The sequence below is a fragment of the Chenopodium quinoa genome, unplaced genomic scaffold (assembly GCF_001683475.1).
Source record: "Chenopodium quinoa cultivar QQ74 unplaced genomic scaffold, ASM168347v1, whole genome shotgun sequence".
Classification (NCBI taxonomy): Eukaryota; Viridiplantae; Streptophyta; class Magnoliopsida; order Caryophyllales; family Amaranthaceae; genus Chenopodium; species Chenopodium quinoa.
Genome location: NW_018745410.1, coordinates 3,270,720 through 3,295,382, shown reverse-complemented (window position 1 = coordinate 3,295,382; position 24,663 = coordinate 3,270,720). Strand labels below are relative to the sequence as shown.

General features: G+C 33.9%; 1 pseudogene; it reads left to right on the top strand.

The window, feature by feature from the left end:
• The first annotated feature begins 2,364 nt into the window (after positions 1 to 2,364).
• LOC110713204 lies at positions 2,365 to 24,341 on the top strand (annotated as a pseudogene).
• Positions 24,342 to 24,663: the final 322 nt, after the last annotated feature.

Below are 24,663 nucleotides of genomic sequence, written 5' to 3'. Positions count from 1 at the left end.
TTTTTTTTATCCTACAAATTGAATTCTATATAACTCTATCCTATGTGGCGCGACACTTGGCGAAAAATTGGAACGCCAAATGTCAATATCTCGTCGTCTGGCTAAAAGTTTAGCTTTATATATTAGTTATATGATATAATATGATATGATGTTGGTGAAAAACTAAGGGGATAAAACATCAAAAAGAAATTAAATAATAAGGAGAGGGACCATATACTTTTGTACTAAAGAAATTTATTTATTTATTTATTTTTACAAAACGATTTTGTTTTTTAAAACCATCTTAAAAGCATTGCCACTAATGGACATTTTTTTGGTTGCCCAATCTCTCTCTAACCACTTTCTCACTCCTCCTCCCCATGGGCATTTTCTTGGTCATTTTTTTTCTACACCAATGGTCAAAAATTATAATCCCCACCATTCTCTCTCCTATTTTTAACCCTATACCCCACCAATATTTATCTCTCCTACACATCATTAAATTTATAATTTAGTATTTCTTAATTTTATTGTTAACAAAATTTTGTATTGATTAAATTATTTATGAGTACAATATTAATTATTTTTATTATTAATTTATGCGAAATGTATTTTTTTATAAAATAATAATATTTATTCTTAACTAAATTTCTTTATTGATTAAATTATTTATGAGTACAATATTATTTATTTTTATAATTATTTTATACGAAATTTCATTTTTCATTAGTACAACATTAACGATTACAATATTGGAACATAATGATCGTACACCTATCATACAAACCAAATAAATTAACGATTACAAAACTATTTATTCATTTGTACGACCGTATTTTTGCCAAATATGCTCAACTAAATCATCTTTCAAAGAAAAATGGGTTTGGCTATCACGCAGGGTAATTCTTCTTTGAATATACGCGTCAAAATCAACGTTTGGTGGTCGGCCAACGTCAAATTCGAAAGGCTCGTTGTTATTCACTGTGGCACTTGTACTCGGACCGGACAGGACACGTGTCAGCGCCTGATTGGGCGTGCTGAAGCGCCTGACAGGGGTGCATTTAGTATTTTTTTTTGCTTTTCCTTTCCTCAAAACGCTGCGTTTTGAGTTGAAGCGCAGCACACGCTTCCTCAAAACGCTGCGTTTTGAAGCGTGGTCAGCAAAAAAAACGCTATTGCCAGCGTCGCACGTGGGGCCCACTCATTCTTGGTCTGATTTTAATTTTGCCCAAACTTTGATCAAAAAATGTTTTGCCCATGGGCATTTTTTATTTAGCCCATTGATGGGGATTAAAACCCAAAAACTCCCCATGGGCATTTTTCTCCCCATTGGTGAGAGTGCTCTAAAGTATCACCTGTATTTGGTCTTCCCTCAATTGTATTTCTCCTAGAACAATTCCATAATATCCCGCCAAAAGACTAACTTTCAAGTATATATACAAATCTCCTACATACACCAAAATATTACTGTGCATTAGATACCACCATGATTCTTCCCGTTAGCCAATCGCCAGGACTCCGGCTATCAGACTCTTGATCTAGCTCAAGCCGAGCAACCACTTTACCCTCCCCGATAGCCAATGAGGGCAATTTTGTTTTGAGCTGATTAATGCTTGGTGCCAAGGTCTTCTCTATCCAAGATTCTAATGTGGTTTGTCCTAACCAAATCCCACATCGGATCTTTTCAAGGGCTTCCCCCTCAATCTTATCTGTCAGTGATTCACCTATTGTAGATGTGAATTTTGATAAGATGGACCTTTCGATATTTTGTCCGATGGGTTTAAAGTCGACTGCTTTGAAGATGATAGCCTCGTCTACTGAAGTTAGCAGCTCGTTGGGTGCTTCTGAAGAGGTTGTGGGAGATCCCCTGTTCTCGTGGCCATGCTCCTCCTCGTGATCAACTGTGAGATCGCTCGAGTTGTGGGATCCATCGAGTCGATCATCATCAGTATCAGCCATCTGATTGAGATCAAAAGATTACCAATGCAGCCAACTTGGTGATCTTTTCCCTGCATTGGTAATCTTTTCACCTATTGATATTTTCAACTGCCAACCACCACTTGCTAAGGAGGTAATCTTCTCTTCATTAAGTGTAACTACGCCATCGGATGAATTTTCCAGCCTTTCTGGCATCCAACTTATCTAAAAACAAATCATCCTACTAGTAAAAACTACTACTGCCGCAGTAAAATAGAATTTGAAACGCCTAGTAAAAAGAATCTAAGCACCAAATTTCAAGAAAAACATGAGTACTCATGAAGGCAAAAACCCCCCACCACATGCTCACCCAAAAAGGGAGGTTACACTCACTATATTTTTTGGAAGTTATTTGGAAAGTTTTTCCAAGCTGCCATGTATACGCATGGTCAAGTTTTTTTTATTTCTCAGTTTTAAGGGTCCCTTTCCTTGGTGCTACAATTATTACCTTTTGTAAATCATATTTAATTTGTCACTAGAAGCCATAAAAAGTTACAGCAAAAACGCTGTCTCTTTGTTCCCTTTATACTTTAGTACAGTATAGTGTAATGATTAATATCTCCCCTTATTAAGGTCCAATTTTGGAATCTTCTGCCTCTTGCTCTTCTTTTCTGAGTTGGGTACTTGGGTTTTTTTGTTATTTTTTTTTTATATATATATCTTCAATAAATTTTGAAGGAAAAATCTTTGAGGGGTTGACCAAATTTCTGTGTTTATTTATTTATTCTGGGTTGTTATGGTAAGGTAGGTTAGTTTTGGTTACAGATTTGGGGTTTGCTTGTCTAAGCAGTTTGTTTTGTGATTGGAATGAACTGGGTTTTGTTTCTTTACTATTTGTTTTGCTCTAATTTTGGCTGATTTTACATTAAAAATGGGTGATTTTGTTGAGGTTTGTATTCTATGAAGAAGGGAGCACGTTACTGTCACTTTGATTTTTGGACTGCATTGTGGAAAAAATGGCTTGTGTGAAGTTGGGATCTAAGAGTGATGCATTTCAGAGAAAAGGGCAGGCATGGTAATGGTTTCTCTCGTCTTTGATTTCTGTTTCATTCTATTTTATTCAATGCTTTGATGTTATAATCCCGAATTAGCGGCCTCTTCGGGTTAGGAATATTAGGATTAGTGTTACTCAGACTCGTCATTTTACCTCAAGTATATGGGCAAGATAGAGTGAATAATGCATTACCATAAAATGTTTTTATATGACACTTTTAATCAAGCTAAAGTAATTTTGTCAGGGTTTGTGATGAATATTGCCATTTTGTTTGTTTTATTTTGGTGATGTTTCGTGTATATATATATATTTCTAGCATTTTTGTTAGAACTTGGGCTTATTGCTTGTTAGTGGCCTTGTAGTAGGGCATACTTTGTTTAAGACTTCATCATAGTGGTGAATTATAAGCTATGTCATCTCAACATATATTTTGTTTTATGTATCTGTTTCGGACTCTCAGGCTTGTGGGGTTGAGATAAGAAACTAGCTAACAATCCAGTCTTTGTGAAATTGTATGTAAGCTTCTTGTTAAGTAGGACTTAAGTTTGACAAATGCTGTGTCCTGTGTCCAAATTTGTAGATAGCTCTCCATTTGGCTCTGATATCCATGTCCCGAGTAACACAGAGTGTTGGTCTTAGATGGCTCATTAGTTGTGGTGGTGGAATACATATTATTAATGGTAAATGGGAATAAATAAGGGTAAATGTATGAGATTTCCAAAATAAAATGTAGCAGAAATGATAATGGATTAGTTGTTTATGAACTGAAAGAGAGGTCAATGATTTAAAGACTAAAAGTGACTGTTTCAACTTCAATCCAAACTGTCATATTTGCCTTGAGAAATTTCATTCTTAGCAATGTTTTGGAATTGTTGTTAATCATGTGCTCCATTGCTCTCATAATTACTCCATTGTGGTGGACATATGAAACTCTTCTCTATGCCTCACAGAGCCTTAGCTAACTTATGAACAGTACTCAAGAAACGTATTATTGTTTGCAGCGTCTGTCATTGATTCTCACATATGTCTCCTTTTATATATCAAGTTTGTTATCTGATTTTACACTTTGAAAAATTGCTCTTTACCATTTACAGGTTCTGCACAACTGGTCTTCCAAGTGATATTGTCGTTGAAATTGGAGAAATGTCTTTCCATCTCCACAAGGTAATTTGCACCACTTTTCTTCCTTTTCTTTTGGCAATTTTCCATTTAATTTAAATCAACTTTCCATTGATGAAAATATCTGTTTTCCTGTAAAAAAACATTTGCACTGATGTTTCACTGTTATTTGTTTTTGTTGACTGTATGATAACTTTAAGCTGTTTTTCTCTCCATATTATTCTGAGAAGTTTTGATCACAGAAATAAGATAGTTTGTTAGAAAAGATGATTTATTGCAGAGGTAGTTTTATAGTATCGAGATAAATTCAATGAACCTTTTTTGTTGTTAGTACTACCTCCATTGGAATATAAGGGTGGAGGAAGTGTCAACCAATACATTGGAATCTTAGGGTGGAGGAAGTTTCAATAAATAAGGGTGGAGGAAGTGTCAACCAAACGTTGTAGCTTGCTTAAAGCATTTAAATTTGCTTATTTTTCCATACAAAGTGTACTCTAATTTCTTTTCAAAATAAGACAAGCTATGCAATATGCTCTACCATGTCAAAGACATATTATGTACAACCTTGAAAAATACTCTGTATTTATTCAACTTTTAACCGTGTTAATTTAGATCTACCACTAATAAAGCCAGGCTAAAACAATAATATAGGTAACAAAATTGGTTACAAGAAGTCAACAACAGGACAAGAGTGTATACGGTCTTATCACTAGCTTGGCTGAGAAATTAAACTAGTTGATTTGGGAAATTATTGTGCTTATTTCTTCTCGTTCATTAAAGCTTTTTTTTTTTTTTTTTTTTGCAACATGAAACTTTTAGGTTTATTTATATTGTGCAAAAAAAATTAGACTAAAATTCGATGTGCATAAATTGTAAACATAATGTGCACTATTTCGTTTCTCGAGAAATTGAAATTTTTTATTAGCTCAAAATTAATTAAAATTTGCACAGTTAGTAGAAAAAAATTTGCACATTCATTTTAAAATATATACACATTAATCTCTTCTCATACTAAGAAACTCCTCATGAACTGTCTGCAAACAACTAATTTAATTTTGCAATATGCACCAAGCTTAAGTTGTGGTAGTCTGGGATATATCTTTATTGAATAAGGATCAGATATGAGTAGGTTAACATAAAGTTCTGGATAAATTCAAGCTTTCGGATCAAATGTCATTTCTCTTGCTATATAGTTAGCATATATATAAGAGGAAGGTGGCATACATTGTTATGAGTTAATTGCTTAAAAATATTAAATTGTCCATTGTGATTTTGTTGGAAACCATCTAAGTTCAAGATTTTCATTTATCTATTTGAGGAAAAATTTGCTTCTACGCTTGAAATATTGTTAATGTTCTTACATTGTTATGTCCACAGTTGTAAGTTGTTAATACATTCTTCCTTTTTTCTTGTTTAACTATATACCAATATATTTAGATGAGCTATGAATTTTGAATAGCGTACCAAGAAATCACATGATTATTGTGAAGGGTTTTAGGTACTCTCAGCGGAATTTCATGAATCTCATTCATACGCACCTAAACAGGATCTCATGCATATACAAGTAAAGGATCACATAATAGTTTAGAATTAACCATTGATGCGAGAATTCCCAAGTTTTCTTCTACCTTCTTGCGGAGATTAGAGCTCCAATTGTTGCTCCACTACTATTGGTCCACAAGTGTAGATCGAACCTCCATCAATGCTAGTTGGACGGGAGAGATTAATCTCCTCTTCTATGGAGAGTTTCTAACCGGTTGTAGAGAGAGAGAGAGAGGAAGGGAAAAATATTACGTTGTTTCTTTTTGAGAGATGAACATCAGTTCTATTTTTCCCCAAGCCCTTTATTATATATAATCATATTATCTAATTAGGGCAAGACTTATTCCTATCTTACTCCTTATGGCCAGTCATTCACTAAGCCCAACTTTTGGACTCGATATTCATGTTTGACCTAACACTGTAACGTGTGACCTCATAGGATCCATTTAGTTGGCATTGGTTTAACCCAATGATCAATATTGGTCTCTAGCAAGACGTAAAGACGACCCAACTAAACGAACTTATTATCTCCATAATACGATCCATATTATATTAGTAATTGCACGAGAGTCAAGGACACATTTCCTTCAATCTCCCACTTGTCTGAGACAAGCGTGCAATCTTCAAATTCCTTAAGTCTCTTAGTGTCCAATTTGATAGTATGATTACATCTCTATGTCATCCATACTAGCGTTTAAATTATTTCTTGAAATCCGAGTTCGAATTGCTAAACAAATGATTATCTAGTAATCCATTTGAGCACGGCCATACATTTCCAATCCATACTCTTCAAGAGGCCAAGACACCCATCCTATCTAACATAGGAGGACCTATTCAATCTTGTGGCAACCAAAACTCCCAATCAACTTTTAGTATAACCCGAATGTTGCCTTTATAGCCCCCTTTTACGGCATGGCGTTTGATAACATCAAAGTTACACTAATCATTGAGCTAAGTAGTGCTCCACTCATGTCTTAGGAATCCACTAACATAATTGCGAAGTTTTTCAAAACTTCTAAGTAGGTCAGTTCCATCTGAACATCATACAAATCCATATAATTGACTGAACATCTCTATGTTCCCATAGCCCATGAAACTGCGCTATCAATCAATCTTATATGCTAATCTTTTTCAATAAGTCATTTATGTCCAGTTTAACGACTTGGATTAGGAACTTAAATATTCCATGAATTCAGTTCACTTATGGGGTTTCATTCATCAAATCACGCATTTGACAAACCCATTGAAATTCATAAAATATATTGGACATTTTATTTAATACTAAACCATGATTAAATAAGTATGAAACTTTGTTTCACATTGATAAACATAGGGAGAACACAATTGATAGTTTTGCAACTGTGTCTAATACACAATCAAAACCATCTAATGTGGTCAATTTCTATTGAACCTAATATGACTTTCATATTTAGGCTTCTGAAATAGTTTAGTTAACAAATTTTGAGACATTCTCATCCATATGAACTTTGCGACCTTTTCTTTTATGATAGTTTATCTCCATATACTTAGACGTTGCCTTTTGTTCTTCTCCAAGTACTTCAGGAAACTCTTAATTCTATAATTTCCAATATCACATATCAGAATTCGATTGAAAATTGCATACATGCATCTAATGAGTATAATGTGTAGCCTTTATGACGAATCCTTTGCTAATGCACAAGGAATGTCACTTATTCACTAAATCTCATCAGTCTTTGCTGCTTTGCACTGAGTCTTGATAAGCAATGTACTATGCCACATGGGAGTGAAACCTCCTTTGGAGTTTTCATGCTTGAACGTAGAGAAAACCTCATCTATATAAGTTTCTCAATCAAGTTCAATCCTCTTTCAAGACCAATCTCAATAAATCTTGATTCCCAAGATGTACTCATTTAAACCTTCAAGGTCTTTCATACAATAACAATTCATTAGCCATTACTTGACCTATTCAAGTATGGAAACATCGTATCTTGTAAGAAGTATGTCATCTAAATACAAAACCAAGAAGACTACATAGCTCCCACTAAACTTCTTGTATGTACAAGCTTCTTCATTTATAAGACTATCAACCAATTTGATTAACTTAGTAAATCGAAGATTTTGCTCCATGATGCTTATTTCAATCCACTAATGGACATATGAAACTTACATGCATTTCTAGGACTTCCTGGTTCTTCAAAACGTTAATGTGTGTATCACATACACATTCCCTTTCATGAACAATTTCAGGATAGTGTTTTGAACTCCATCAACTATATCACATAGAGTTGAAATCACTAGAAGAGTCTAAATAGATGTAAGCAATATTAGCAACGAAAGATTTCACCATAGTCAATACTATGAATTCGTTAAATCCTTTAGTGACTATTCAATGCTTGAAAAACATTTTTCCTTCCATGTCTACCCTTTGCATTCAATGGTTCTCTCCCAATTCATGCAAATCAACCAAGTGTCTCACACTCAATTTTTCAGACATGGAAACCATTTCAGATTTTCATTGTACTAAGCTATTTTGTGACTCGTCAAATCTTACATTCAAAAATCAATATTTTAGAATTTCTTAACCATTGAACTTATTTCTCTGGCTTAGATTTACTAGACTTTGTGAGTTTATGCACAACAAGTGAAAACTTATTTTCAATGAAGAACAACATAAGAAGGGTATACATGGAATGTGGCCCTTGACACATGGTTATGTACCCCCATTACATTAATGAGACCACGTGTTGTTGTTTTTAACATGGTCTGAATCATGCTCATTTGTTTGTTCTCTCGAACACCTTCGAGACTTATACTCCCACTTGCCTTATCTCGAACACCTTCGAGACTTATACTCCCACTTGCCTTATGAAAAAGGGTCTCTTAGCATCTTGCCTTATGAAAAAGGGTCTCTTATCATCTTGCTCTTCTCGACCTTTTTGATAATTACTCCCACTTGCCTTTTAGAAATGACACCTCTTTTCAAAAAGGCACCAATTTAGAGCAACAAACAATTTGTCCTCAAAATATTTTCTGGTTGTAGTACCCTTATACTAAGCTTTAGAATTCAACATTGCATTAAACAGTTTAATACAAGTTTCTTATTCTTAAATTTGTAGAAAAACAAAATAAGAACTTCTCTTATCCATATCTTATATGATGTCTTATCTACATCGTGATTTGACGCAGTTTTAATTAGTGTAAAAATCTCATTTTAAAAGTGTATCCTTAGAACTATTGTTTGGAAGATAGGTATAGCTCATCATGAATTATGCTATATCTTATATAGTTTAATTCGTCCATTTGAAAAACATTTTCTCTTAGTGGAGTAGGTTGTAAACTAATTTTACAATCCTTGGGATGATCATCAAGTTTTGGCTCAAATGCTCATTACTACGATCACATCGTAAATGCTTTTGAATTCTTGCCAAGTTAACAATTTGACTAATAAGTAAACTGTTACGATCATATCGCAATGTTTGCCAAGTCTCTTTTATTCTTCTTTTGAACTCCTTATTGAACTTCTTCAATATTCAGATTCATGCTTCATGTAAGCATGTGTGATTATATTCAAATGAAGTATCTATGTTCATCTCTAGCCTGTGATCCTTAGGTTTCTTAATTACATCGTTATGTATTCAACCATGGGTTCACGTCACCTTTTCTCCAAAAGATTAACTTTTCAATCATCAAACTGCAATAAGATTTGCATGCATCAATGGATTCATAATCTTATGATGTTAGAAGTCCATCCCTTCGGAGCTTTCGTATGCAATTCTATTCGTATTTTGATCAAATTGACATTTCTAGAAGTGATTCATACATAGAAATGGTTCATCTATATCTAACATATAGAACTCTTTAACTTATTTAGCATTTCAAAACATCCCTTGATTCAACTAAGCACAAAATAACATTTGTTCGATGCTTTGAATCTTTGACATTCAGTGGTAACTGCAATGGAATGATGTTTTGATTATATAGTTAATTGAAATGTAAAGTCATACATGTAAAACAACGTTTGTTTCTCACATTGTAGATTTACTTTTCCCTTATCCAAGTTTCAACTCTTTAACTCAACCTCATTCTTCAACAAGAGAGTTAATCTTGACATCACATGTCAAATAAGTAGATTTTTGCTAAATCAATTTCTATAACTACTTGATGTGGAACATTTCCATTCTTTACCTTCCAACTGTACTTTATGGGGTAGTTTTCAATCTCTTGGAGCCAATCCTGAATTTAAACATTTGCTATTCATAATAGCACTTGACAATTTAGTAGCCTTGTGATTAAGAATTGACAACTTATTTATCTTTTCTTTATCCTTTGCCTTTTATTGTAGTCCCCATCCTTCTTAACCCTTTCTCATTTGAACCATTTAGAACATTTCTTTCAAGCTCAAAATGATACTATGCTCAACTACTTTAAGCATCTTACATAATTTTGCCAAAACCATTCAACACAATTCATGTTGGAGTTTAATCTTGTATTTAACACCGCATGCAATAAGTGATGAATGATGTCACTTAAATTGGTCAACATTTGACAGTATGAAAATCCAAGTCATTCTCCATGTTCAATCATATTGATTAAAGAAAAATACTGGGTTCTTCATGTGAGTCACACTCATGTTGGCTTTAGAGGTCTTGTACCTCTCCATCGAGTCCAATCACTTGAAACGTTTTCAAAATGAGTCAATGGTGGAGCCATTCAATTATTCAAACTTTTTGAGTTCTTGGAAGCTATCATTAGACATGTGACATTATTAAATAGGATTTTAACACCCCTTTAGCCTTTAAAACCCTTTTAGCAAAGCATGAATAATGTTTCACGGATACTCTTTTAGTTTTGAGAATGTTTCTCAATATTTCTTTCAATCGAGGAGATATACATAACACGAAAATTAATCAATAAAGATATAATATTTGCAAATAAATACAAAGTTCAACTATGTTTATCAAAGTAGTTTATGATTCAAACATCCTTTGAAATCATTTTAGCTACTTTACACTATATTCATTTTGTGTCCCTTTATGAATAATGTGATTCCAAGATCCTATCCCTATGTAGCATTAAGCGGACGGAGGTCCTTCCTTAAGGTTACATTTTCAAGGTAAGTAAACTCCTTTACTAATTACAACTTCTTGTAATTCTTGGTTGGATAGATGACATCACATGTTCAACTATCCCCTTGCTTCAAAATCCAAAACGCTTTTGATGATTTTGTTTAGGGTGACCAAATTAAGTGTGTAAAATTCGCAATTTCACCTTACCTCCCAAGATTAATAATAATACCCTGCGGAGGCATGACCCATTACTATTAATCAAGGGTTTAATAAGTACTTTATATTTGGAAAAGCGGGCCTCAATATTTGTGGGACATAAGTTTATTATGTTGTTATAAATTAGTGAACTCTAGCGCATTTGATATCAACATTCAATAACCTTATAAACATTTTAAGAATAATAATAAAATGAATAAAATTAAATATGAGCTAGTATGGCCCCTAATCCTAATAACTAAGCATGACCCATTACTATTAATCAAGGGTTTAATAAGTACTTTATATTTGGAAAAGCGATCCTCAATATTTGTGGGACATAAGTTTATTATGTTGTTATAAATTAGTGAACTCTAGCGCATTTGATATCAACATTCAATAACCTTATAAACATTTTAAGAATAATAATAAAATGAATAAAATTAAATATGAGCTAGTATGACCCCTAATCCTATTAACTAAGCTTGATTAGGCACCTCCTTGAACTCTTCATGGATCTCCATCCATTTTCATCATGGGCCTTCTCATCTTGGGCTCTTCTTTGGATTAATTAAGTATTTAAATAATTAAACAAATTCATAATTAAAATAAATAAAAATACTTAACGATAAGCAGATCTTATTTAAATTACAAAAATACACAACGATACGCAGATCGTATTTTATAATTTAAACTTTGGGCCATACTAGTCATTTATAGCAATAATAATATATCATATATAACATATAATTGCCACATAATAAATCACATAGCATACTTTGCCTTAATTAAAATATCAGATATTCTTAATTAAGACAACGTATATTTCAAAATATCACATATTTTAGGACACGATTAGATAATATCTCCATATTATTCATTACCATAATTAAAATATCATATATTTAAATTAGGAATGAGATGAAATCAAATAAATATTTAATCTAAGAAAATAAATCACATTTATATTCTAGGATTATCTTAACCAATTTAAAGTTCCATCCTAATCATTAGTTAACCATCTAATTTTAATTTGATTAAAAAATCAAATTATGGATAATCACATAAACCAAGTCAAATAACCATAATTGGAATTGCTCATTTATGTCCTTAAAAACAGATTTTGAAACAATTATCCTTAATTAAATTTAAATTCATAATTCAAAATTAATTAAAAATACTTTATTTTTATCATTTTTTTTAAAAACTGAAAACAGGGGACTGCGGTGACTGTGCAGGCTGCCCAGCCAGGCCGGAGCCCAGCCGCCGCAACAGCCTGCCGCTGCAGCCAGGCAGTTGCCCAGCCACAGCACACTGGCTGGCGCACCAGCCCAGTGTAGGGTTATATAGGTACTACGCAGCGAAAAAACATGAATCATATTCATACAGTACCTAATACCAAGATCTAATGCATAACACATAAAGAACATATAATCGTACCTTTGAAGCGTGATTCCACGTGCGATCGAGCAAGAACAATAGGAGATAAAGAACCCCAAGCGTGATTTCTCTACTTAGTCCACGAGCATGGATTAAACCTCTACTAATTCTAGTTAGTTGTGACTGAACACTTCAATCAACCTTCAACGGAGATTTGAGCCACGAACACAACACAACACCACCCACGAGCCACCATACGCGCCACCCGGGGAGGAGGGCCGTACGGACAGGAAGGAGAGAGAGAGGGCCGAGTAGTAGAGATAGAGAGAGTTAGGGTTTTGGGATACTTGGTTGCTTGTGTGACAATTCACTGTATATGTCAATTGTTGTGTCATGCAACCCTAGGCATGATTTATATTTATAGATCATATTTAGAAATAAAACCATGTCAAGTCCAAAACCCATTAGACTCTTCTAACTATCCAAGCCCAATCATCAACATAGTATGTTATGAACTCATGAGGCCCAATAATGGGCTTCTAACTTGTTTAACCCAGTACTCTTATGTGTGACCTTGTAGGATCCATTCTATAAGGCTTTGGGCAATTAAGCTAGCCCAAAGATCAATTGTCATATCTAGCACCAAACATTGACGACCCTATAGAATGAACTTATTATCTCCATAATAGTGATCCTTGATATATCTAGTAATTGCACTTATCGAAGACATAACTCTTTCAATCTCCCACTTGTCTGAGACAAGTGCGCAATATTCAAATTCCTTAAGTCAATGTATGTCGATTTGTTAATATGATTGCATCTCATGTCGTGATCATATTAGTCTACAAATCTTTTCTTGAAATACTGAGTGAGATTTACAGAACAAATGATTACTATGTAATGCATTTGAGCACGGCCATGCATTTTCTGAATTCTCCCTCTTCAAGGGGCCAAGACACATTCCTAATTAAATAGGTAGACTCAATCCAATCTTGTGGCAACCAAAGCTCCCACTCAACTTCTGACATAACTGGGAAACACCCTTTATAATCTCCAGTTATGGGCAGACGTTTGAGTGTACCACAGCCATAACATCCATTCAATGAAATCAATGTTCCACTCATGTCAAAGGAATCCACTAATATATCCGGAAGTTCTATACTTGAAATTCAAAGTAGGTCAATAGTTCGATCATGCATCATTCATGCATATCCATGTGATTGACCGAGCATCATCACTATGCTCCTATAGCCCATGAAACTGCACTATCTAATCAATCTTACATGCTAGTCCATTAATTGAAATCATTTGTGTCCACTTTAATGATTTCGAACTAGGAACTTAAATAATGTATGAATTTAGTTCACCTGTGGGGTTTCATTCACCAGGTCATCAACCTGATGAGCCCACCAATTCATAATTATTTTGGACATTTTATTTTATCTTGAAACCACGATTAAATAAAATTGAAACTTTGTGTCAATTGATAAACATAATTCTGCAAATGAATATATTACACATGTAACTTGTTTTTCCCCAAAAAACAAATACAACTTCTAATTACATCATTTGCCACAATCCAATTTCATTAGCATGTTTCTCATGCTTTGGAAATGGAAGGGGTTTACTAAGTAGAGTTCATGAGACATTCTCATAAACATGAATTTTTCAATTTCTAAATCTGATTATCGTTTTCATCTCCATACACTAAGAATTTTCCTTCGTCCTTTTGCAAGGAACTTTGGAATTTCTAATTTGTATTCCAACGTTATATTGGATTTTGATTGAAATCTATCATCACTTGTTCTAAAACACGTGAATCAAATAGATGAGTATAGTCCATGGCATGCATGATGCATCCTTCGCGAATTGCATAAGGATCAGCACTCAAAACCTTAGTTTCATCAACCTTTCTCAAAGTATTGAATCATTTAGCAATATGCCATGTTACATGGGATTGAAACTCCTTTCAATATAATGTTGAACCTTATAAGAATCTTATCAATATAAGCTTCTTAACCAAACTCAAACATCAATCAAAACTTATCTCTATAGATTTTGAATCCCAAATGTACTCATCATTCTCTCAAGGTTTTTTCATACAAAATGCACTACCCACCACTTGACTCTTCAAGCAATGAATAATTTGCTCTTTATACTAGACCAAGAAGACTTCATAGCTCCCACTAAACATCTTGTACACACAAGACCTTTTCTTCATTTTACGAGAACATCAAACGATTTGATTTACTCACAAAATTAAGAACACTAACTCCATGATGCTATGCATCCCTAGGATTATTGGATCTTCAAACTTTTGATTGTATCATATACAAATCTTCTTTCATGAACAATTTCAAGAAAGTGTTTTGAAATCCATCTACCAAATCTTATAAGGTAGAAATCACTGAAACACCTTTAATAGATCTTTGCAACGTGACTAATGTAAAGGTTTCATCGTAATCATAGTCATACTATGAATTAGTTGAATCCTTTAACAAGTCTTTGCTTACTTAGAAAACATTTTTCTTTCTTGTCTGTTTTGCTTATAATGGGTCTCACCCATTTAGGCAAATTATTCAAGTGTCATACACTTGCTTACAGACTTAGAATCTATTTCAGATTTCCTTGTTTTTAAACCACTTGGAGTCATAACTTGTCAAATCATATTTATTACTTGCATAATCATGATGTTCCAAAATGAATATTTTAGAACTCTTAATCAATATGAAATCATATTTCTTTGACTAAGTTTTACATATGCTAGTCATTGTTGTGGGTTTTGATGCAACAATTGAAACTTATACAACAACTTTGTTTAGTTTCAATGAGAAATGACAATTGGGGATGTGCACTTGGAATGTACTACCTTCGACACATGGTTATTATTCCCATTACACTTAATAAGACCACGCGTTATCATTTGTAACATGAGGTGAATCATGCTCAATTGTTGCTTTTATTCGATTACTTCTTGAATTTCTTCAAGATTTTCGAAATCATTTTTCTTGAACTCTTTCAAGGCTCTCGAACTTTTCGAGATTCTTGTACTCCCACTTGCCTTTTTCAGGAGACACTTTTAGCATAGGGTGAACCAATCATGGTTTGAACCATGTTTGTTTGTTGCTTTTCTCAAACTATTTTGAGATTTATACTACTCCCACTTGACCTTTTGGAACAATTTCCATAAGGGCATCTACTTGAGCAACAAACCTTTTGTGCTAAGTATGATTTGTGTAGTAGTACCCCGTGCTCTGTGTAGGAATTGATCGTGCATTAAACGCTTTAATACATATTTATTCCTTGCTTTGTAGAAAGACTTTATGAGAACTCTTCTTATCCATATCATATATGGAGTCTTTGCTACACTTGATTTGACATATATAGTTTATTTAGTTTTGTAGCTTATCTTAAAAGTATATCCCTTGAACAATGGTTGGAAGATAGGTAATTTTCATCCATTATCAAAATATATCTTATTTAGATTGATAGCTCCCTTCATAAACACTTCACAAGGTTTTCTTTCGGGGTATGTTGTAAAACGATTTCACAACTCTTGGATGTTCATCAAGGTCTTAGCTTAAATTCTCATTATTACGATCATATCACAATACTTTGAATGTGTTGCCAAGTAAATGTCTTGACTCAAATTTTCACAATACAATCATATTGTAATGCAATTATTATCTTGTCAAGTTGATACTGAACTTTATACTGAACATTTTGAACTTTTAAAAAAAAATTCACTCTTATGCTTCAACTAAGAACATGTGATCATATCACAAATGAAGTTTCATTGTCCGTCTCTAGCCTTTGAACCTTTGGTTTTCTTACTTCGATATGTATTCGACCTTGAATTCTCATCATCATTTCTCTAAATGGTGACTTTGTCAATACTTTCAAATTAGAATGATATTTACATATATCAATGGATTCATAATCCAATGATATTGAAAGTCCATCCCTTTGGATCTTTCGCATGCAATGTTCACTTTTCATTCGAATTAATTGACATATTAAAGACAATTTATATATAGAAATGGTTTAATAATTTCTATCATATAGAACTTTGAACCTATTTAGCAATCTCAAAACACATTATGACTCAATAAAGCATATAATAACATTTATTCCACGTTTTTGAATCTTCGATGCGTAGTCATTACTAACATTGAATGGTGTTTTGATAATGGCAAGAATGAATAACATTTATTTAATTCTAGCCAATAACATGGTAAGGTGAAATATAGGCTCTACTTGTAAAGTTGCAACTTTTGCTTCCAGACTCGTAGATTCTACTTGTGAAGTAGCAACATTTGCTTCTAAATTTGTAGATTTATTTCTCCTTTAGCCATACTTCTTCATTTAGTTCAACCTCATTCTCAATGAGTGAGAACTAAACAAGACATCATATGTCCAAGAAGTAGCAATGTGCTAAATCAATTTCTATAATATACTTCTTAAATTGGAATATTTTCATTCTTTTACCTTCCAACTATATGAGGTAGTTTCTAATCAATAGGAATTGGTCCATTTAATTTGAAACATTTGTTGTTCATAACAACTTTTAGCATGTAAGTAGTTCTAGGTTTGAGAAGTAGCAACTTGTTAGCATTTCTTGGCCCATAACTTCTTAATGCAATCCTCATATATTCCTAAACCTTTCCATTTGAGCCACTTAAAACACTTCTCTTTGGTTCAAAATGATGCTTTGCTTAACTACTTTAAGCGCTTTTCATGATTTTTCTAAGTCTATTCAATCATTGTTTATAATAGAGTTTAATCAACTATTTAACTCTTATATAAAGTGGATGAAGAATAGCGTCATTTGATCAACTTTTGATCATAGAGATTTCCAATCACTTTCTTATATTCAATCATATTGAAGATAAGAGATTTTATTGGACTTTATACTTGTCTTTTAGAGGGTTTGTACCTCCCAACTCATTATATCCCTTGAAACACTTTTCAAAATGAAGATGTGTTGGCATTTTACTTAAACATTTTGAATAAAACCAACTCTAGACATGTGACATGGATTTCTAAAACTTGCCTTTTAGAACCATCTTAGCAAAATTGGAATATAGGTTTATTGATTATCTTTTAAACTTTTGAGAATGTTTCTCAACATTATTTTCAATCGAGAAGATTATATATAATAATAAAATTAGAACGACATGGTACTTGTAAGTAAACGCAAAATTCAATTATGTTTAATAAAATTTAAAGTGCCATAAGCGAATTAAATTGGCAACTTTAAAACATTCATTCAATTTAATTGATCCCTATTGAATAGAATGATTCCAAGATCCTTTATTTGTGCAATAATTGACCGGACTTTGGCCCTACCATCAACTATTACATTTTCAAGGTGAGTAAACTCTTTACTGATTACAACTCTTTGTAATTCTTGGTTGAATAATTATCCATCACATGTTTAATTATTACCCTTAGCTTCAAGGTTCTAAACTCTTTAGGTAACCTTGTTGATTATAACCAATCAAAAGTGTAAAATTTGTTTTACCCCCACTCCCCTAAGATATAATATGACACCCTGCTTTGGCATGACCCATCATAAATATCGAAGGTTTCATCGGGTTTTTGATTGGAAAAGCAACCTCAATATTACTGGGACCTAGATTTATTATGTTGTGATTAAATAGTGAACTCTAGCGCATCATCACAAAACATCAATAAAATCTAACATGCATAATAAACTGAATGCATAAACAAGACATAGCATGGCCTCTAATCCTAAGAAACTAATAAAGCAAAAAGCTCCCACTTGAACCTTCATGGATCTCATCCACCTTGCTCCTTTGGGCCTTCACTTCATGGGCTTCTTGGATTAACTGCAACCTGTAATTTTACTCTATTCTATCTACTACTTAAATAAAATGAAATAAAATTACAAAAATACTTTATTGGTACGTAGACCGTACTAAGATTACAAAAATACATCACGATGCGCAGATCGTATTCAGCAATCTACTGGGCCATACTAGTCATTATATAGCAATAAATAACATCATACATTATAAAATTGCCACATAATAAATCACTCATCATGGTTTCCTAAACTACAACATCGAATGTTCACAATTAAGGAAACATGGCACCAAAATATCTCATATTTTAATTAATGCAATTAGATAATATCATATATTATTCATGACCATAAATAAAATATCATATATTCTAAATTGGTCATGAGATAGAATCAAATTTTATTTTAATCTTAAAAGATAAATCATATTTATCCTCAAAGATTATCCTAACAAAGTTAGGAAATTCTATCCTAATTACTAGCCAATCACAAAATTTTAAATCAATTATATCCAAAATTAATTATGGGATAATCACATTATTTAAATCAATTATTATCCTTTTGAAATATGCTCAGAATATCCTAACAAATCTTATCCAAAATTAACCACTTTAATTATGGATAATTACCAATTTAACAACTTTAAATATGGATAATATCAAATATAATAACTTTTGAATATTTGATTTTATCCTAAAATAAAAGATTTTATCCAAATTAAACCAATTTTATCTTTTAAAAATAAAAGATCATATTTTCAAAATATTTTATCTTATCCAAAATAAAACTGATTTTATCCCAAAATAATTCATAATTATCTAGAAATAATTTTTCATTTTTTTTTTGAAAACCGTGCACCAGCCACCGTGGTGTGGCCAGCCAAAGTCGACCACGGTGGCCGTACACCGTGAGGTGTACGCTGCTCTGCAGCGGTGCACAGCAGTAGCAGTGCCGCGCAACCCTTGCACGGTGCTGCTGTTGCTGCCTTTGCTGACCCGTCCTTTTGCCCCACTCACCCCTCCCTCCGGACCACCTGCAGCGGCAGCCGCCGTGGCTGCGCCACCCAGCCGTGGTTGCCGCTGCTAAAAACCTTTTTGTTTTTTTTTTTATTTTTAATTTAAATAAAACAAAACATATTTTTTAAAATTAAATTTATGTTAATGTGGTCCAATTAATTTCAAAATTAAATCACATTCAATCTTGAAATTAGGGTTCTTCATGAAATTAAACCCCAATTTAATTTAACACTTAAATTAAATAATTTGATCATGAAAAATTCATAATTTATCATGAAATCAAATAGATTAAAATCATTAATTACATAGTAAACCAATTAAATCAAAACCAAAACACAAAATTCATAATTTAGGGTTAGGGTTTTGAAATTTTCGGAAAAAATAGGGTGGGGGTTCGAAATTTTCGAGTGATTAGGGGCAAAATTCGGATCTCTTCATGGCTATTTTGAGCATTATTAAATCACATTTAATCAATTCCAAGAGTTAAATCACATTTAATATAATAATTGACCCATAATTAAATTATTCTCCCTCCTAATTGAATTAAAATTGTGGACTATCAAAGAATTATAGTCAATATGCGTAAATGCAATAGGCTAATCGATACCACTGTAGGGTTATATAGGTACTACGCAGCGGAAAAACATGAGTCATATTCATACAGTACCTAATCCCAAGATCTAATGCATAACACATAAAGAACATATAATCGTACCTTTGAAGCGTGATTCCACGTGCGATCGAGCAAGAACAATGGGAGATAAAGAACCCCAAGCGTGATTCCTCTACTTAGTCCACGAGCATGGATTAAACCTCTACTAATGCTAGTTAGTTGTGACTGAACACTTCAATCAACCTTCAACAGAGATTTGAGCCACGAACACAACACAACACCACCCACGCGCCACCACACGCGCCACCCAGGAAGGAGGGCCGTACGGACAGGAAGGAGAGAGAGAGGGTCGAGTAGTGATAGAAAGAGTTAGGGTTTTGGGATACTTGGTTGCTTGTGTGACAATTCACTGTATGTCAATTGTTGTGTCATGCAACCCTAGGCATGATTTATATTTATAGATCATATCTAGAAATAAAACCATGTCAAGTCCAAAACTCATTAGACTCTTCTAACTATCCAAGCCCAATCATCAACATAGTATGTCATGAACTCATGAGGCCCAATAATGGACCTCTAACTTGTTTAACCCAGTACTCTTTTGTGTGACCTTGTAGGATCCAATCTATAAGGCTTTGGACTATTAAGCTAGCCCAAAGATCAATTGTCATATCTAGCACCAAACATTGACGACCCTATAGGATGAACTTATTATCTCCATAATAGTGATCCTTGATATATCTAGTAATTGCAATTATCGAAAACATAACTCCTTCACACATCTTGCAACTATTGTAGTGGATGCAACTCTGCAACAGTTGCGCGTTTCAGCCACTGCCGCCACTGAAAACGCCGCCCTACATCCTCTGCGCCCCTAACGACCACCGGAGCAGACACGGTGGACTACCGACGGGTGGCTCGCCGTGGCTGCTCCCACTGACTTCTTAATTTCCTTTTTTTTTGAGTTAAATTAATTCCACAACTCTTGCAAAATTAATTTGGTGATCTAATTTAATTAAAAATAAACTCCTTTATGCATAATTTCAGAAATTTAATCTAAAATCTCCAATTTAAACAATATAGGGCTTTTGATAAAATTTGATTTCTAATTCATATAAAACCCTTTTACATGAATTAATTAATCACACTAAAAACCTTCTAAGTATGAGAAATTAAATCAAATAATATGAAATTAACACATTAAATTTTGAAATTAGGGTCCATAACACAACAAAAATCAGAAAATTAATTAATGCATTTAGGGCTAAAAAAATTCGGCTAGGGTTAATAATAAAAAATTGAGCAATTAAATCTTCATTTAATCAATTCCGATCAATCAAAATCATATTTTAATTGGGTTATTCGATCCATAATTCAATTCCTCCCCTTAATCAAATTAAAGTTAACATAAAATACATCAAAATAATCATATTATTGTGACCAATAAATTATATGCAAGGGGCTAACTGATACCACTGAAGGGTTTTTAGGTACTCTCAGCGGAATTTCATGAATCTCATTCATACGCACTTAAACAGGATCTCATGCATATACAAGTAAAGGATCACATAATAGTTTAGAATTAACCATTGATGCGAGAATTCCCAAGCTTTCTTCTACCTTCTTGCGGAGATTAGAGCTCCAATTGTTGCTCCTCTACTATTGGTCCACAAGTGTAGATCGAACCTCCACCAATGCTAGTTGGACGGGAGAGATTAATCTCCTCTTCTATGGAGAGTTTCTAATCGGTTGTAGAGAGAGAGAGGAAGGGAAAAATATTACGTTGTTTCTTTTTGAGAGATGAACGTCAGTTCTATTTTTCCCCAAGCCCTTTATTATATATAATCATATTATCTAATTAGGGCAAGACTTATTCCTATCTTACTCCTTATGGCCAGTCATTCACTAAGCCCAACTTTTGGACTCGGTATTCATGTTCGACCTAACACTGTAACATGTGACCTCATAGGATCCATTTAGTTGACATTGGTTTAACCCAATGATCAATATTGGTCTCTAGCAAGACGTAAGGACGACCCAACTGAACTTATTATCTCCATAATACGATCCATATTATATTAGTAATTGCACGAGAGTCGAGGACACATTTCTTTCATATTGTAGAACCAAATATCTGTTATGCATTAATGTTCAGAATATTAAACGGAAAGATGAATTTTAGTTTTGATTTTTTGACACTTGCATAATCTAGTTTATGCTGATAATGCAATCATGCTAGATGCATCATATGTGGCCTGGACTAGGCTATAGAGCATTGATGTAAGGATTTCCAAGTTATTTTATTGCATTCTTGGTAGAGAACTTTAAGATTAAACTTATGCACCTTATGTTGCTGTTTTTGCTTCATGTCTTTTTTATTTATTTGTTAATTTTATTTTTGGAATTTCTTAGTTGGTTTATGAGATTTTGATGGGTTTGGATTACATTTGTAATGTATTCTACGTAGTTTTGGATGGATTATTACGAATTGCTGTTGAAAATAAAAGAAAAACAATTTCCAAAATTTATTTTATTTTTGTGCCATGAGTTCCATGACATAATTTCACAACTTTTCTGCTACAGTTTCCTTTACTCTCACGGAGTGGTGTCACGGAAAGATTAATGGCTGAAGCTGTTGAAGGAGAAGAGGGCTCTGTTATAAGCTTAAGTGATCTGCCTGGTGGAGCTAAAATGTTTGAACTTGTTGCGAAATTCTGTTATGGAGTGAAACTTGAACTTACATCCTCGAATGTTGTATACTTGCGCTGTGCTGCTGAACATCTTAAAATGACTGAAGAGTATGGAGAAGGTAATCTGATTTTTCAAACAGAAACATTCTTAACTCAAGTGGTCCTCAAAAGTTGGCAAGAGTCTTTGAGAGCTCTCCAAACATGTGATGACATACTTTCCTTTGCTGATCAACTCGACATTACAAAGAGATGTATTGAAGCATTGGCTGTCAAGGCAAGCACTGACCCCAATCTATTTGGCTGGCCTGTTGTCGAGCGCGGTGGCCCAATGCAAAGTCCTGGTGACCTTCTTTGACCCCTATTACAATGGTTGCTAAATTGATTGATGGGTACCTTGCAGAGGTGGCACCTGATATTGATCTAAAACTTCCTAAATTTCAAGCCCTTGCTGGAGCTGTTCCGGAGTTTGCAAGGCCCTTGGATGATGGCCTTTATCGTGCTATTGACATATATCTTAAGGTAATTTTAAATTGTTATATACTTCGTATCTATTCTGTTGCATCTCTTCTCATGGAATCTGGTTCACTTGTTGACTATTTATCAAAGTACCCTTTTTAGAAAGCATTTTCCCTCTTTCATCTTTGGCAAAACTCATAGATCACCTCTGGCCTTGGGTATTAATAGCCTTTTTCTTTAAAGGCCAATGATGTTACATCGTTGTACAAATTTACTCATGTCATTCTTAAGCCCTGTAAGAGAAACTGCCTCAAAGAGACAAAGACATCTATTTGCTATCTAAAATTGTTAAAATTTTAGTTGCTTAGCTTTATTGGCCTTTGATCCTCCTTTGCATATACCCCTTCCCCCCACCCACCCACCCACCCCCCCCCCCCCCCCAAAAAAAAAAAGAAAAAAAAAAAGAAAAGAAAGCCAAGAGAGTGACGAAAGTTGGAGATCAGGTAATGCTCTCTGTACAGCCCATATTTATTGTTTCATGTATTCTGACTGATTACCTATATTTTGTATCCATTCTTTCTTTCCTCTTGCGATCTGTCTCCTTTTCAGGGCATTTGATAAGTTTATTTATATTTATTTATGCCGAGCCCCATCTTCTTGGGTCATATGTGTCAAATGATGATTTTGTTATATGCAGTCTCATCCTTGGTTATCAGAAGAAGAGAGAGAACAGTTGTGTAGGCTAATGGATTGTCAGAAATTATCCTTGGAAGCTTGTACCCATGCCGCCCAGAATGAGAGGTTGCCCCTAAGAATAGTAGTACAAGTCCTCTTCTTTGAGCAGCTCCAGCTAAGAAATTCGATTGCTGGCTGCTTTTTGGTTTCAGAGAATCTTGAAGGCTCCAGACAGTTGAGAAGTGGCGTTATTGGATCCTATGAAGGAGGTTGGGCTACAACAGTGAAAGAGAATCCGGTATTGAAAGTTGGAATGGACAACATGAGAATGCGGGTTTCTGAGCTCGAGCAGGAGTGCACAAACATGAGAAATGAAGTTGAAAAACTTGGTTGAGGTAAGAGTTCGAGCGCTTGGGGCAATGTGTCCAAGAAGTTGGGTTTCAGGCTGAAGTCTCAAATGTGCAGTGCTGAAGAAAGGTCAGTCAGTAACCAAAGTAGCGTTGTAAGTGGAAAAATTGAAAAGTTGAAGGAATAGCCAGGGAAGCACAAAAAGAACTTGTAATTTTTCTCCTCTTTCTCATTCTTGCCGCTGCCTCCATTTCTACCAATTCCTTCATTTATTTTTGGAAGCCCGAGCAAACTTCACTGCTAACCATCTTTCTATCTCTTGAACTGGAGCAGAAGATTGTGTATTAGTGATTCTACATTCCTTTCCCATCTTTACCAGTGACCACGTTTTTGTAATGAAGGGGACTACATACATACAAGCTTTATTAATCTCGTTAAATTACATGTGCATTCTTCTTAGGACATCTATTGTAATGAAAAAATATATATATGTTTCTGCTAGTTGGTTAAAGCTTGTGATGTAATTTTGCTACATTTGGTAAACGAACATAGCTTGTTTTGCAATTGGTTGCTTGAAGCTGTTATTACACAGCTGTTAGCCTGTTACTTGGTCATCTTTGTTTCGCAAGGTGTTGCATTTGAGTGTAATTTATGTGATGATCTCTAACTGAAGTCTGAGGGCAAGCTTGTTCTTATTAAGTGATTACTGTCCTCTGATCGCTCCGTGATACTGCATTTCAGGCTCTTTCACACTCCATTAAGATTGATTAGATTCTAGTTCATCCAACTGCAAATTCATCTTCA